Here is a 16,775-nt window from a genome sequence, read left to right on the forward strand (position 1 = left end):
AGCCATTTTCACAAGCCACGCACGGCTACTCCAAAGCTTCTCCTCAGACATAAGCCGCCCAGGCGGAAACAGGAAATTGCACCAGAGGAAAAGCTTTGATGGCAGCCATGAGCGATTTGTGAGAATGGCTGCCGTGTCCGGACCCCTCTGAGAGAGAGAACTTTGATTCTGAAAAGTGCTTGCCAAGGTGACAGGAAAAGAGAAAGATGGCCTGATGAGGGGAAGAGTTTGAGTGGAGCTTAAGAGAAGTGGGGAGGGGAGAGAGAGGGGAGCATATGCTGAAAGGAATTAGAGATAGAAAGTAGAACAGTCACTGGATGGATATGGGGAAGGGAGATAGGGGAACAGAACCTGAAGGGAACTGGAGAGGAGAGAAAGAGGAGCAGACGCTGGATGGGAAGGGAGAAAGAGGGGAACAGAGGCTGGATGGAAGTGGAGAGGAGAGAGAGGGAAGCAGACTCTGGAAGGAATTGGAGAGGAGAGAGAGCACATACTGTATGGAAGGAGGGGATAAAGTAAAAAGAGCACATGCTGGATTGGGGGAAGAGGTTAGAGTTAGTGAGATACTGGAAGGGGTGAGGGAAAGGGGTGGCAAGCTGTAGGTAGACACAATAAAAGGGAAATTGAGGACTGGAAAGTAAGTAGATAAAAAGTAGAAAACAAATTGAGAAGCAAGAGCAGAAAAGGAAAGGGAGAAGAGAGAGAGATACCAGGATAGGGGGGGAGGACAGGAGGAGATAAAAGCTAAAAACCACCTGGGGGAGGGTGAGAGAGATGGAAGGGAAGAAGACAGAGATGCCAGACCATGGGGGGAGTGGAGAGAAGATGGGTGCCAGACCAATGTGGGGGGGGGGGGAGGCAGACAGTTTCTTGAAGAGGCATAGAAAGAAAGCAGATGACATATGGAAGAGGCAAAGAGAGTGAATGGAAGGAAGAGAATGATGAGAAGATGAGGAAAGCAGAAACCAGACAACAAAGGCAGAAAAAAAAATTCTATTTGTTGTATTTGTTTATGGAAATAAGGCGACCCTGTTTATTGGACTAATTGTATTACATTTTTTACTAATTAACAGTCCATAACTCCTTTCCTCAGGACAGGGCAAGGATACTGTATAGTTTACTGACCTGAAGAAAGAGGTTTTAACCACTGAATGCTAATTGAGAAATGTATTAGTCCAATAAAATGGCGGGCACTAAATTTTCTTCCTGACATGTCCCATGCCTCCTACTCAAATGCAAAATATAAATTGGTTGGCTTCCCAAAGAGCTGCCAGCTGAAGATCTCTTCCTTTAGGAAGGAAGGGGGGATTTATTCAGAGATGTTTGGAGGTTGCTTATAAGAAAAACTGTACACTGGCACTGATATGGTAATCTTTGTTATTTGTTTTGAATTTTAAAATAAAAAAGTAAAAAAGAAATAAAGTGGAAATAAAGAAGTAAAATAAGAAAATGGGTAAGTACATGGGCGGGGCAGTGGGTGTGGCAGGGTGAGGCCCTTGACAAATTAATCCTGCCCTGGCTGGGGGTGTGGGAAGAGGGAAATTTGTTATATGGGGTGGAGGGAATTAAGAGAGAGAGAGAGAGGGAATAAGTTGGATTTTGAATTTATAAACTAGTAAGGGAGAAAAGGCAGACATACTGTACAACATGGAGAGGCAGAGGGAGAAGAGAGATGCTGTGGATAATGGGGAGAAGGCAGGGCGGATATTTATGAGATCAACAAGTGCATAGGAAGAACAGACATGCTGGACATCAAGGGATCCTGGAAAAAAGATGCAGGAAATTGAAGAGGGGAATGGACATAATGGAGATCATCCCTCAGAGAGAAAACTTTGATTCTGAAAAGCACCTGCGAAGCTGATGGGATGGGAGAAAGATGGCCTGATGAAGGGAAGAGATGCCCAGACTGTGGGACCCCCCTGCAGCTGTGGTTCCCAGGGTAGCTTCCCTGTTTGCCCTCCCCTAACGCTGGCCCTGGCTGTGCTGAATGAAGACAGCTGGACTCAGATTATGGAACCCTGCAAGATTAGTACTGTGACTCCACCTGCCCTGGAACTGAAGAACTGGTATACTGCCCTGGAAGAGGAGGAGATGAGAACAACAAAAAGAAATCCAACCAGATCTGCAGAATAAACAGCGAAGCAGGAGAACAAACAAAAACTGCAGACAATGTACACGATGCAGGCAAAAATTTATTATCCCAAAATAAAATGCAGTAATATAAAAACCTTATTACCAACCAAGGGACCCAACACAACCTTATAAAAACCAGTAATATAAAATAATATGCAGTAATAAACAGCGGAATAGAGGAGGAGATAAGAGCATCCAAGGGAGAGTAAGGACCAAAGCTTGAAATCCCCAAAATTGCTGGCTCCGTGACCACTAGGAGATGTAAGTTAGTGGTGGTTGGCAATTCCCTTCTGAGGGGTACAGGACGTCCATATGCAAACCAGACATGATGTCCCAGGAGGTATGCTATCTGCCTGGTGCCGAAATTCAAGATGTTTTGGAGAGTTTGCAGAGACTCATCAAGCCTCTTCAAGACTATTATCCGATGCTGCTCATCCATGTTGGCACTAATGATACTAGCAGGTACCCCTGTAAATGTATCAAAAGTGACTGTATCTCTGGGAGAGAAGATGAAGCAGTCAGGTATGCAGGTGGTAGTCTCATCCATCCTCCCTGTGGAGAGTAAAGTCCAGGGCAGAGAAGCTCACGTCTCGGAGATGAATGCGTGGCTATGTGGATGGTGTCAGAGAGAGTTTTGGCTTCCTGGATAATGGGATGATTTTCTAAGGGCTACTAAGCAGGGATGGTATGCATCTATCAAAGAAGGGAAAAAGTGTCTTTGGCAGCAGGATGGCTAATCTACTGAAGAGGGCTTTAAACCAGAAGCAATGGGACAAAGTGCTCAGAGCCCTGGGTGAGTTTAAGCACTCAGGTAAATAAACCACTGTATACCTCTACACCAATGGTCTCAAACTCGCAGCACGGGGGCCACATGCAGCCTGCCAGGTACTATTTTGAGGACCTCAGTATGTTACCATTGTTCTGGAACTTTGTCTGCCTCACTGCTGAAACCTCACGTAAGCACTTTCCTGCATCTGTATTTAATTGTGAGGTGGAGTGGAGAGGACAATCGTGTATAGATGCTGGAAAACGCTTGTGTGAAGTTACAGCAGTGAGGCGGGCAACGTTCCAGAACGTAAGGTAACCATTGGAAGCAGTGCAACTTGTGCATGGGTACGTAATCTCGTGAACTCTTGCAAAATTTGGCACCTCTCCTTGCGGTGACTGTAAGATGGTGGTTGTGTCCTGGTGCTGGAGGAGGTGAGAGCTGAAGGCGGTTGCAGATGCGACCACCGGACACTTAAGGCACAAGTCGGATATTGATTCTCCCCTCTACAAAAAAACCCTAGAGGACTACACCAAAATCTTGTCTTGTGCAGCTGATACTTTAAAATCTAAATCACAATTTTGCATGAGGTAAAACTCTTTATAGTTTATAAATCTTTCCTTAATTGCTTCTGATAATTTCAGCTATATACGGCTGAAAGCAGTGCAACATGCAGAAAGTGAAAAACTATCTAAACTTCATTTTCTGCATGTTGCACTGCTTTCAGCCGTGTATAGCTGAAATTATCAGAAGCAATTAAGGAAAGATTTATAAACCATAACAAGTTTTACCTCATGCAAAGTTGTCATTTCTTTAATATGACATTAACTATTTTTTCTGTGGCCCTCCAAGTACCTACAAATCCAAAATGTGGCCCCGCAAAGGGTTTGAGTTTGAGACCGCTGCTTTACACGGATGGGAAAAGGTGGCAATGTCTGGAAAGCAGTATATACTAATGTTTGAAGTATGGAAAACAGGATTCTGGATCTAGAAGCTGTGATTGAAGAAGATGAGTTGGATATAGTGGTGATCACGGAGACCCATGACTGGGCTATAATCTGTTCAGGAGGAATAGGAGGGGAAGTAGTTATATGTTAAAGATCTTATTAAAGACTATAATCTGTTCACGAAGAAAAGGAGGGGGAGCAGTGTTATATCTTATTAAAGCCACACAATTGCAGGATCTGCAGGGCAAGGAAGAGGCAGGACAGGATTCTTCGAGGGCACCTAGGCACACAAGTACACTGGGCCCCCTATTCCTGCCCATGCCCCACTCATGCCCTGCCCCGCCCCCAAGGAAGAGACTAGTTAATCTAATCATGTATTTGGTATAACTTATGGGCAGACTGGATGGACCGATCAGGTCTTTATCTTCCATCATTTACTATGTTACTATATTAAATACAACATCCCCATCCATCACCCCATCTGCAGCCAGCGTTCCCTAGACAGGAGGATCACCTACCTGCCTGCAGCCCCCGCCCTCCCTGGATCCCATGACACATTCCCTGGGCAGAGCCTCACTTACCTGCAGCTCGCCTCGATCTCCAGGCTGTAACCAGCCAAAGACACCACTGCAAGATTCACTTTAAAATCTAGTGTTCCGCGGAACTGCGCCCTGTGCCACTTCCAGCCACCGCCTCCTTCTTCTTCTCCTGCCCCGCACGGTAGCCACCACCCCCTTCTCGCTGCTGTCACTCAATGGTATTACTATTTATTATTTTTAATTAGTAGCACAGAGAGAGAGAGGGGAGACGCCGATGTCACAAGTATGTCATTTTTTTCCCAAGGGAAAAAGCAAAACCTCAGTACCCAGCATATGGGACACCTGGGGCCCATAATTTTTTTTGACACCCCCCCCCATCTGTATGAAAAACATGATTTTTAGAAACAATCCACAAGTCGCACAAGAGTGTACCTAGAAAAACTGCAGTGACCAGTACAACATCAATACACCTATTGTAAAACTAAACAAGCCACACTAGTACAGATAAATCCTAACAGAAAACCATGTCTTTCGAACACACAGAACACAGAAAACACCATCGCCTAGTATGGAATATGTAATCACAAACTAACCCCTCCCCCTTTTACAAAACTGTAGTGTGGTTTTTAGCCTTGGTGGTAACATAACATAAGAACATAAGCAATGCCTCTGCTGGGTCAGACCTGAGGTCCATCGTGCCCAGCAGTCCGCTCCCGCGGCGGCCCAACAGGTCCAGGACCTGTGCAGTAATAGAATTCTGAGCGTTGGAGCTGTTACCACCATGGCCAGCAGTAAAAAATGCTCTACGGTTTTGCAAAAGTGGGGATAAAATAGAAATATGTAAACAAAGGTTAAATTGAACCACCTGGAAAAATTGTAACACCACAGAAACAGCGATGCATTTCCCCTAAAGCAAAAAAAATAAAAACATTTTTTCTACCGTGTCTTTTCTGGTTTCTGCTTTCCTCATCTTCTTGTCACTCTCTTCATTTCATCCACTGTCTATCCTCTTTATGCCCCTTCTGTATGGCATCTTCTCTCCCTTCACCCCCATTGGTTTGGCATCCATTTTCTTCCCTTCCCTGGCATCTCTTTCCTCTCCTCTCCTCTCCTTCCCTTTCCTCTTCCACACCCCCAAGGTCTGGCATTTCACTCTTTCCTCTCCCTTCCCCTTACTTCCATCAGCATCTGCCCCCTTTCTTTCCCTCCACCACCCTTCCATGCTCCTTTCTCTCTCCCTCCAAACAAATGCAAGGTCCTGTGCTGCCGGCTCTGCTCTCTGATCTCCTTGGCAAAAGGAAGCCCGAAAGCAGAAATCATTAGAACAGCTGGTGGCATGGACAGCAACGCTGTCGACTCTGCTCCAGGAAGGTCCCGCAATGACTGAGTCTGCCGGTCCATCCCCTTCCGACATCACTTACTTACTCTGGAAGAAGTGATATTGGAAGGGGATGGACCGGCAGACGCAGTCATCGAGGAACCTTCCTGGAGCAGAGCCGGCTGTATTGCTGTTGACACCGAGGGGAGGGGCCATCACTGTTGATGTCGCCGGGGGGGGGGGGGGGGGGGGGCGTTTCCATCTGAAAAAAAAATTGCAAGGTGAGTTGACTTTTTACCTTCCTTTAGTGGTGCCCCCCCAACAGTTTTGGGCCCTAGGCACTTGCCTACTTGGCCTACCCATTAATCCGGTCCTGGGAAGAGGCACTGCAGATCAATTTGGAAAGAGGGAATGGTAAATATAATTACATTAATGGGAGATATGATAGAGACATTTAAATAACTATGTGGCATAAATGTGAATGAGTCAAGTCTCTTTTATTTGAAAGGAAGCTCTGGAATGAGAGGGCACAGGATGAAGTTAAGAGGTGATAGGCTCAGGACTAATCTAAGGAAATACTTTTTTACAGAAATGCTGGTAGATGTATGGAACAGTCTCCTGGAAGAAGTGGTGGAGACAGAGACTGTGTCTGAATTAAAGAAAGCGTGGGATAGGCACGTGGGATCTCTTAGAGAGAAGAAGAGATAATGGTTACTGCGAATGGGCAGACTGGAATGGGCTTTTGGGCCTTGATTCTGCAAAGTGCTCCCGATTGTAGGCAGCTGTATGCGTCTTACAGCTGTCTAATCAGCCAATCGGGAGGCACCTCCAGGGAGCCTAGAGAGGCCCGCAAGCCCACCTAAGCTCGCCTAATTCTAGGCGGTAGCCTTAAGCGAACCTAGCAGAATGGGAGACGCTTACAATGTAGGCTAGCAAAATGCTGGCCTACATGGTAAGTAGATGTGGCCGCAATACCTAATCGCGGCAAGGATCTCCCTGCCGTGATTAGTATAGCAGCCGCGGCTATGGCCGCAAGTCTCCCCTCCCCCCAGCGATCGCGGCAGGAGGGTGCCCAACCCCTCCTGCTGACAGAACCCGCCCCCCCGACAATCGCGGCAGGAAGGTACTTAACCCTTCCTACCGACAGAACCCGCCCCCCCCTGACAATTGCAGCAGGAGGGTGCCCAACCCTTCCTACCGACCCCCCAATGGCCCTCCCTTAGGAGATTTCACTATAGGAGAAGACCGGCATGGAGATTTTTCCTCAGACGTGTCACAAACCTCAGTAGAGGAAATGGAGATGTCAGCATCTGAATCAAACTGAAGATGCGGACTTCTCCATGTGGTTGTGAAGATGAATTGTGATGATGTCTGTGTTTGCACCGATACCCATCAGATGATGAAGTCGAAGCAGAAGTTGGGGACCGTGGACATTTAGAAGTGTGGTCAGGAGGATGCTTCTTTTTGGACGAAGTCAGTGTGGAAGACTTGGTATGTTTAGAAGCATGATGATAAGAGTGATGTTTCTTACAAGGGATCAGTGTCAGAGACCCGAGACATTGGGAAGTATCTGCAAGAGAATGGTGTTTCCTCTTGGAAGAACATTTGCTGGAATGAGACGGCGATGATTGATGATGCCTTGATGAACTTGAATGACAAGAAGATGCTATGCAGGATTGATGAGATGATCGGTGTTAAGAGGTGCTTCGATGAGGTATCGAAGAGCCAGACCTCACAGTGTTATGCTTAGGCTGAGCCGGTACCAGAGCAGTCAGTGCAGAGGTCATAAGGTGAAACATGTCACCAAATTCTAAGCGGAAAAGCGCATCCAGCTTTTCCCAAAAAGACAGCACCGGTACCGTCGGCTCGCCTCGGAGAGATGCAACTTTCAATGGAAAAGAAGCGAGTCATAAGAGAGGTTATCACTTGGCCGGCATGATTGGACTCGAGCCATAGTGGCTTGCGACACAGACCGGGAAGCTGGTGGCTTCTTAACAGGCTTAACAGAGGGAGCGATGTCCTCTGACACCAGTGTCGGTTTTGATGGCTGGGAAGTTTTATCGACGTTCATGCTGGTGCCAAATAACTTTTCCTGCTTTAATTTGTGGCTTTTGATGGTATGTTTCTGAAGCAATGAACAACATGAACAGGACTCGACACGATGTTTCAGGCCCAGGCACTACAGACACCAACAATGTGGGTCGGTGAGAGATATGGGCTATTGACACCTGCTACACTTCTTATAACCCATCAACGGATGGGACATCGATGGGAAGAGCACCTCAGGCAAATCAAACTCAATGACTGAGATGGACATGTGACACTCTGCTCTCTAGACTAGCCCACAAGCAAGTTTCTTCCCTGTTCCTCTTCCTCCTTCCACTGTTATGATTCCCTTACTCCCCCTCCTACTGGTATGAAAGATCCCCAATCTCTCCCCAAGTCACTGAATCCCTTAACACCTCACCACTCACTCTTTAAACCCATTGCCTCTCCCTTCCTCTTATCCTCTTCTCCACTCTCTAAAGATCCAACACTTTCTCCCTCTCATTCGATCATCCACTCTCTCCCTGCTTGAACCTCACCCACATCACAGCAGTGTGCCCCCTCACTTCTCCTACCCTCACCCATACCACCTTCACCTCCTCTAGCTCTCATCCTGCAAGAGGAAAAAAATAAACCTCGCTTTATTATTTTTTTAAAGAAAGCAAAAAGGGAGAAAAGAAAATACATAAGGGCGGGAAGGCAACAAGGCAAAATTGAAAAACATTCAAAAAATACAACTTAGCTCCGCGGAAAACTTAAAACTGAGGAATCGCAAGCCTAGGTTGGGCAGGAAGGCACTCTTGCAAGTATGGTGTGGTCAGTCGTGAACTTTTTAAAATTCGTAATGTGGCAATACACTTTTTAAGCTGTCTGAACCAGGGCTCCAAGGATTACGTCACCCACATGTGAGAATATGCTGTCTGCTTGAATGGGATAATGGATGTTTCCTGTCTTACAGGTGGTTGAGGGTGCTGAAACCAGATAGATGCAGCCTTTCCTGGGGTCAGAATTGCAGGATCCTGAAAGATCCTGCTGGATCATGAATATCCTGCAAATCCTGAAACATCCTGGGATATCCTGTGCTTTTGATAGGGAAAGAGTGCATGGAATGGATGTTTCCTGTCTTGGTTGAGGGTGCTGAAACCAGATAGATGCAGCCCTTCCTGGGGTCAGAATTGCAGGATCCTGGCACATCCTGACATATCCTGTGCTTTTGATGGGGAAAGATAGCATGAAATGGATGTTTCCTGCCTTATAGGAGGTTAAAGGTGCTGAATCCAGATAGATGCAGCTCTTCCTAGGGTAAGAATTGCAGGATTATGACAGATCCTGGATATCCTGCACATCCTGAAACATCCTGGCATATCCTGTGCTTTTGATAGGGAAAGAGTTCATGGAATGGATGTTTCCTGCCTTATAGGTGGTTGGGGGTGCTGAAACCAGATAGATGCAGCTCTTTCAGAGGTCATCTGTATCCTGGATATCCTGCAAATCCTCCACATCCTGGCATATCCTGTGCTTTTGAAAGGGAAAGAGTGCATAGACTGGATGTTTCCTGCCTTATAGGTGGTCGAGGGTGCTGAAACCAGATAGATGCAGCCCTTCCTGGGGTCAAAATTGCAGGATCCTGGTATATCCTGAAACATCCTGACATATCCTAGACGCCATTGGTATCAGGGACGAGGTGCTGAATTGGTTCCGTGGCTTCCTTATGTCCCGCACTTATCAAGTACGTTTTAATTATGAACTTTCAGATAACTGGAGCAATCCATCCGGTGTGCCACAAGGGTCTCCGCTATCTCCATTGCTCTTCAACATCTACATGTCCTTACTAGGCACACAGCTAACCCAGTTAGGGATAAAACTATTTAGTTATGCAGATGATTTTACGATCATCATCCCATTCGTTAATTCTATCTCTGAAACTATTCCTAAAGCTTCAGAAGCCATAAACATGATGGAGCACTGGATGACAAACTTTAGGCTCAAACTTAATTCAGAAAAGACAACTTTCTTCGTTGCTTCGCCACATCCGCTTGACACCAAATCACCACTATGTATCAATAATCTTAATTACCCTATCCAACCTACCATAAAGATACTAGGTGTAACTTTGGATCAGTGCCTAACCATGAGAGACCAGGTGGACTCCTTGATCAGAAAGGGATTTTTCACTTTCTGGAAACTCAGATCCATTAAAGCTTAATTCGATACAGCGGCATTCAGAACCCTAGTCCAATCCCTCATACTGAGTCTACTTGACTACTGTAACATCGCCTATTTAGCAATTTCCCAAAAGAACATGCAGCGTTTACAATTGATGCAAAATGCAGCGGTTAAACTGATCTTTGGGCTGAGGAAGTTTGACCACGTGACACCCTACTACCGGCAGCTGCATTGGCTGCCAATGGAGGCACGCGTAAAGTTTAAATTTACCTGCTTCTGCTTCAAAGCACTACACGGACTTGCCCCTAAATATATAACTGACCTTTTCGTCTTCTCAGCCAACAGACACAAGAGAAGCTCACATTCCAACTTCGTTGTCCCCCCAGTGAGAGGTTGTAAACTGAAAAAACACCATGAACATCTTCTCTCGCACCAAGCAGCATCATGGGGTAAAGACCTAGAACAATTGCTTTCGCCCACTACTTATGAGGAATTTAGGAAACGTCTGAAAACACACCTGTTCCTAAAGTATCTAGACAACTGATCCTCTCTTCTCTCTCCCCTCTATAGCGATTAACTTGTTCTATTGATCACTCTCTCCTCAAAAATGGATTTCCTGTCCTATTAACCCTCTTTCTTCTTCCCCTCTTAAAGTCAATCAATTTGTACCTTTGCTTAATCTTTGTAAACCGCATAGAACTTCACGGTATTGCGGTATATAAGCTGTTATTATTATTATTATTATCCTGTGCTTTTGATAGGGAAAGAGTGCATGGAATAGATGTTTCCTGCCTTATAGGTGGTTGAAGGTGCTAAAACCAGATAGATGCAGCCCTTCCTGGGGTCAGAATTGCAGGATCCTGGTACATCCTGAAACATCCTGACATATCCTGTGCTTTTGATAGGGAAAGAGAGCATGAAATGGATGCTTCCTGCCTTATAGGTGGTTGAGGGTGCTGAATCCAAATAGATGCAACCCTTCCTGGGGTCAGAATTGCAGGATCCTGACAGATCCTGCTGGATCATGGATATCCTGCACATCCTGAAACATCCTTGCATATCCTGTGCTTTTGATAGGGAAAGAGTGCATGGAATTGATGTTTCCTGCCTTATAGGTGTCGAGGGTGCTGAAACCAGATAGATGCAGTGCTTCCTGGGTCAGAACTGCAGGATCCTGACAGATCCTGCCGGATCCTGGATATCCTACACATCCTGCCATATCCTGTGCTTTTGATAGGGAAAGAGTGCATGGAATGGATGTTTCCTGCCTTGAGGATGTTTCTTGGTTGAGGGTGCTGAAACCAGATAGAGGCAGCCCTTCCTGGGGTCAGAATTGCAGGATCATGGTAGGTCCTGTGCTTTTGATAAGGAAGGAGAACAAAATGTGGATGTTTCCTGCCACTGTTCCCCCCTCCCCCTGCCACCCCTTCACTTTACTTTGTATGCTATTTTTATTTCTTCTTTCTGGAACATATTGATTGGATTTTATGCCTCTTTCAGTCCCCCACAATCACTCTCTGCTGCAGCTTCCACTATTTAGCTTTGCAATTTGCACCAACTGTGTTGACTGATTTTCTGTCATTCTGCAGGATGACAGAAAATCCCCTTTTGCTGACATCATTGTCTTCTGCCAAGCCCACCCACAGAAGAATAGAACTGCATTATAGGGGGCGGGATTTTACAGAGAAATTCCCCACTGAAAGACAGCCTGTTGCTGTCATTAAAAAATGAGCATTGCTTCTTAAGGTGGCCTGTCCTACATCCTGGAGATCCTGAGAATCCTGGAGATCCTGAGAATCCTGCAAATCCTGGTTTTTACCATGTTCCCACGCTTCCAATCTCACCAATACCATTGGCTGAAATTTAAAATGCATGGTCCCTACGCCACAGAAATCCTGAAAGAACTTCTCGTTTGGGTGCCACTCTTTGACTCTGCTCCGGTGCGCCCCATTTAGGAACCGCTCAAACAACCCTATTCTTTGGGGACACTTTTTCTAGACGCACTCCCAGCCCGACTTTCCTCCCGGACCACAGGATATGTGTAACACTAGCCTTTGTTGGAGTTGCTTCCGTCACGGATATTCACCTCGTTTGAACCGATAAATACCAGGCCTGCAATATCTCTGGATAGTGTCCTGTCCGGTTGTGTTTTTCCTTAGCTGGCAATTTCTTAGACAGGAGTAGTCCTCTTGCACTTTTTCTATTCCTTAGATCACGTTTTTCAGACAACGCTAGCTTTATTCCTGTTTCTCTCCGGACAAATAGTTATGTAACACTGTCCACAGCTGCTGCTTCGGGCAGCTTTCGCCTTGCCGTAATTTTTTTTTTTTTGTTGTTCTTCGTTGTTTCGGAACAAGGACATCTCACTATAAGAGTATCATATGCAAGAGTAAGTAAAGATACGGTCTTCATAAGCAGTTTATGTTTCTGGTTTTATACACGTATTTGCCTAATTTCAGTGTATCTTGCAACATCCAGAGTGGGAGAGCTGGATGTAAAATAATGTAAAAGATTCCAAGTCTCGGGCCCCGATGTTCTATGTTATCTACCAATTCACATAATGGCTCACAGCGGTCTTTTATGTGCTTCGTAGCAGCCTCCCACTCTGCTATGCAAATATAATACAACAGACTCGATGTTCAAATTGAAGCGCAGACTTTTAACACTCCAAAATTACTGGCTGGTCCGGGGTGCCAGTACTGTTAAAAGCGCGTCTCAGGTGTGTATAGCTGGTAATTGCATGACAGAAATAAAATAAAAAAAAACCCTTCCAAAATCAGGTAGCTGTTACAGCCATTATTCCAGATACGAGTTGTATTACCAATAAAAAAATATCTAAAAATAGCATATGAGAAAGCAAGCAAATTGTGGCTGAAGTCATGTATTGATGAATTCATTGGGGTCAGGTGCCATATGTATACATCTTTGTTAAAAGTGCACATCAAGCATGTGTATTAAAAGGTACATCTTATGGGTGTTCATTGAAAACTGCCGATTGTATGGTCTTTTTCCTTCCCCTCCTCCATTTTCCTCCCTCCAATAGCATCAACAATAAGGCATGCCTATGACGTAGTATTTCCTGGCACATGCACACATTTATGCCTCTTTCTGTGGACTATTCTGTGCATATGTCAGTTGTTTTCTGCAATGACTGATCAAGTGGGATTTCTGTGGACCTCTGCAAACCTCATTTGCATGTGAGGTTCTTTGGACATCACTCATCATTCATTTCCAAATAATTAAATTTACTGGCACTGCAGCAACCCACAGGATTTTAACAGCTATTTTAGAGCATCAGGGCCTCAGTCTTTAGAAATGTGTCATCAGATTGGATGTTCTATTTCTCCTCCTCTTGTAGCCACTTGTCACATTTAGAGGCAGATACAAAGAACTCTGCAAAACTGGTACAAAACACCTGGCTACACAGCATTTTTGTTTTACAAGGTGATATAAGAACATAAGCAATGCCTCTGCTGGGTCAGACCTGAGGTCCATCGTGCCCAGCAGTCTGCTCACGCGACGGCCCAACAGGTTCAGGACCTGTGCAGTAATCTTCTATCTATACCCCTCTATCCCCTTTTCCAGCAGGAAATTGTCCAATCCTTTCTTAACCCCCAGTACCGTACTCTGCCCTATTACGTCCTCTGGAAGCGCATCCAGGTGCACTGTCCACCATACGTTGGGTAAAGAAGAACTTCCTAACATTCGTTTAGAATCTGTCCCCTTTAAACTTTTCCGAATGCCCTCTTGTTCTTTTATTTTTTTGAAAGATTGAGGAATCTGTCCCTCTCTACTCTCTCTATGCCCTTCATGATCTTGTAAGTCTCTATCATATCCCCTCTAAGTCTCCTCTTCTCCAGGAAAAAGAGACCCAGTTTCTCCAATCTCTCAGCGTATGAAAGGTCTTCCATCCCTTTTATCAGACGTGTCGCTCTCCTCTGAACCCTCTCAAGTAGCGCCATATCCTTCTTAAGTTACGGCGACCAATACCCTTCTTGATTATACCTAGCATTCTATTCGCTCTCTTAGCGGCCGCTGGGCACTGTGCCGTCAGCTTCATTGTCGTGTCCACCATTACCTCCAAGTCCCTTTCTTGGGTACTCTCATTCAATAAGATCCCTCCCATCGTGTAGTTGTGCCTCGGGTTTCTGCTTCCCACATGTAATACTTTACATTTCTCAATGTTGAACTTCATCTGCCATCTTGTTACCCATTCCCCTAGTTTGTTCAAGTCCCTTTGTAATTCTTCGCAGTCCTCTTTAGTCCGAGCTCCACTAAATAGTTTGGTGTCGTCCGCAAATTTTATTATTTCACACTTCGTCCCTGCTTCTAGATCATTTATGAATATATTAAATAGCAGTGGCCCGAGCACTGAGCCCTGCGGAACACCACTCGTGACCCTCCTCCAGTCCGAGTAGTGGCCCTTCACTCATACCCTCTGTTTCCTATCCACCAACCAGTTTCTGATCCATCTATGTACGTCTTCTTCCACTCCATGGTTCTTCAGCTTCCGGAGTAGACGTTCATGAGGCACCTTGTCAAAGGCTTTTTGGAAATCTAGGTATATGATATCTATGGGGTCTCCTCTGTCCATCCGTTTGCTAATTCCTTCGAAGAAGTGCAATAAATTAGTTAGGCACGATCTCCCCTTGCAGAAACCATGTAGGCTGGTTATCAGAAGTTCGTTTCTTTCAAAATATTCATCGATGTTTTCCTTTATCAGTGCTTCCGCCAATTTCCCCAGAACTGAGGTCAGACTCACCGGTCTGTAGTTTTCCGGGTCACCTCTTGATCCCTTTTTAAAGATGGGCGTAACGTTGGCTATCTTCCAATCCTCTGGGATCATGCCTGTTTTCAGGGATAGGTTGCAAATTTGCTGCAGTAGTCCCGCTATCTCCTCCTTTAATTCCTTCAGAACCCTTGGATGGATTCTGTCCGGACCCGGGGATTTGTCAGTTTTTAATTTTTCTATCTGCCTGTGCACATCTTTAAGGTTCACTTCCATGGATGTTAATTTTTCTGCTTGATTTCCATTGTAGAATTGCTCAGGTTCCGGTATGTTGGTTGTGTCTTCGTTTGTAAATACAGACGAAAAGAACGTGTTAAGTCTTTCCGCGACTTCTTTCTCCTCCTTCACCACTCCCTTCTTGTCTCCGTCGTCCAGCGGTCCCACCTCCTCTCTTGCCGACTGCTTCCCTTTAACATATCTAAAAAACGGTTTGAAATTTTGTGCTTCCCTGGCTAGCCTCTCTTCATACTCTCTTTTGGCTTTTTGAACCACACGGTGACATTCTTTCTTATACTTCCTGTGCTCTTTCCAGTTCCCCTCAGTTTTGTCCTTCTTCCATTTCTTGAATGAATTTTTCTTATTGCCTATCGCTTCCTTCACTATTTTGGTTATCCACGCTGGGTCTTTTGTTAGACTCTTTTTGCACCCCTTTCTGAATCTGGGGATATACAGATTTTGCGCCTCATTCACCGTGTCCTTGAAAAAAGACCAGGCATGTTCTACCATTTGCCATTTTTTGGAAGTGTTCCTAAGTTTCTTTCTTACCATTTCCCTCATTGCGTCGTAGTTTCCTTTCCTGAAGTTAAAAGTTGTCGCTATGGTTCTCTTTTCTTTCGGTATTCCTACCTCAACCTTGAACTTGATCATATTATGATCGCTGTTTCCCAACGGTCCCACTACTTCCACTTCTTTTGCAGGTCCCCTTAACCCATTTAGGATTAGATCCAGAGTGGCATTTCCTCTCGTCGGTTCTCTAACAAGCTGCTCCAGGAATTTTGTCTCCCTAGCGCAGTTTGAGCTTCCAAGACTCCAGTCTATCCCGGGGTAGTTGAAGTCTCCTATAATGACTGTGTTACCTCTTTTGCATTCTTGCTTCATCTCGGCTTCCATTACTTCATCGATATCTCCGGTTTGCCCGGGTGGACAATAGTATAGACCAGTGGTCTCAAACTCAAACCCTTTGCAGGGCCACATTTTGGATTTGTAGGTACTTGGAGGGCCTCTGAAAAAATAGTTCATGTGTTATTAAAGAATTGACAATTTTGCTTGAGGTAAAACTCTTTATAGTTTATAAATCTTTCCTTTTGGCTAAGTGTTAATAATAATATTGTCATTTATAGCTAAAGAGACATATGATCAAGAAACTGTTTTATTTTACTTTTGTGATTATGATAGATATACTGAGGGCCTCAAAATAGTACCTGGTGGGCTGCATGTGGCCCCCGGGCTGCGTGTTTGAGACCACTGGTATAGACCCATTATTTCAGGCCCTTTGCTTCCCGGTATTTTAACCCATAGCGATTCCAGCTTGTTGGTTGTCTCTGCTGTGTCGATTCTTGTCGATTGTATGTGTTCTTTTATGTATAGGGCTATTCCACCTCCTTTCTGTCCTGACCTATCCTGGCGGTAGAGCTTGTACTCCGGCAGTGCTGTATCCCATTTGCTTTCCTCATTCCACCATGTTTCAGAGATTCCAATGATGTCTATGTCCAAGCCATTGGCAATGGCTTCTAATTCACCCATTTTGTTTCTTAGGCTCCTTGCATTAGTATATATGCAATTTAGATACTGGTATTGTGTTGTCTTCATTTCCTTTCCCTGTGCTTTGGGCTTTAGTTTCTTCTCTTTTGTTGCAAGTTTTCTAACTTCTTCTTCTTGGTTAGTTGACTCCTGTAATTTGTCCCTTGTTTCTTCCCAGCCTTTTTTTCCCTTGGTATCTTCACGGGATACCTTCTTCCGAATCGTCAACGCTTGGTCGACTGTTGGCTTTCCCCTTCCTTTTATTTTAAAGTCTGTTCTATACCTCTCTTGACGTTGTTTGCTAGAAGTCTAGTTCCTGCCGCGCTCAGGT

The 16,775-nt window shown here is 45.1% G+C and overlaps 1 protein-coding gene across 2 annotated transcripts in view; it reads left to right on the forward strand.

Annotated features, from left to right (window-relative positions):
* The window catches only part of PSME3IP1 (proteasome activator subunit 3 interacting protein 1), a 205,278-nt gene that overhangs the window by 7,765 nt on the left and 180,738 nt on the right, over positions 1-16,775 (forward strand). Inside the window, exon 1 of one of the 2 annotated variants that reach the window (XM_033943761.1) lies at positions 11,856-12,304. The exons of the other annotated variant lie outside the window; for it this stretch is intronic. The gene's annotated coding sequence lies outside the window, so the exon portion shown is untranslated. Of the gene's footprint in view, positions 1-11,855; positions 12,305-16,775 lie in introns of those variants that run through there. 2 annotated transcript variants of the gene reach the window in all.

Source organism: Geotrypetes seraphini, chromosome 4, assembly GCF_902459505.1.
Source record: "Geotrypetes seraphini chromosome 4, aGeoSer1.1, whole genome shotgun sequence".
Taxonomy (NCBI): domain Eukaryota; kingdom Metazoa; phylum Chordata; class Amphibia; order Gymnophiona; family Dermophiidae; genus Geotrypetes; species Geotrypetes seraphini.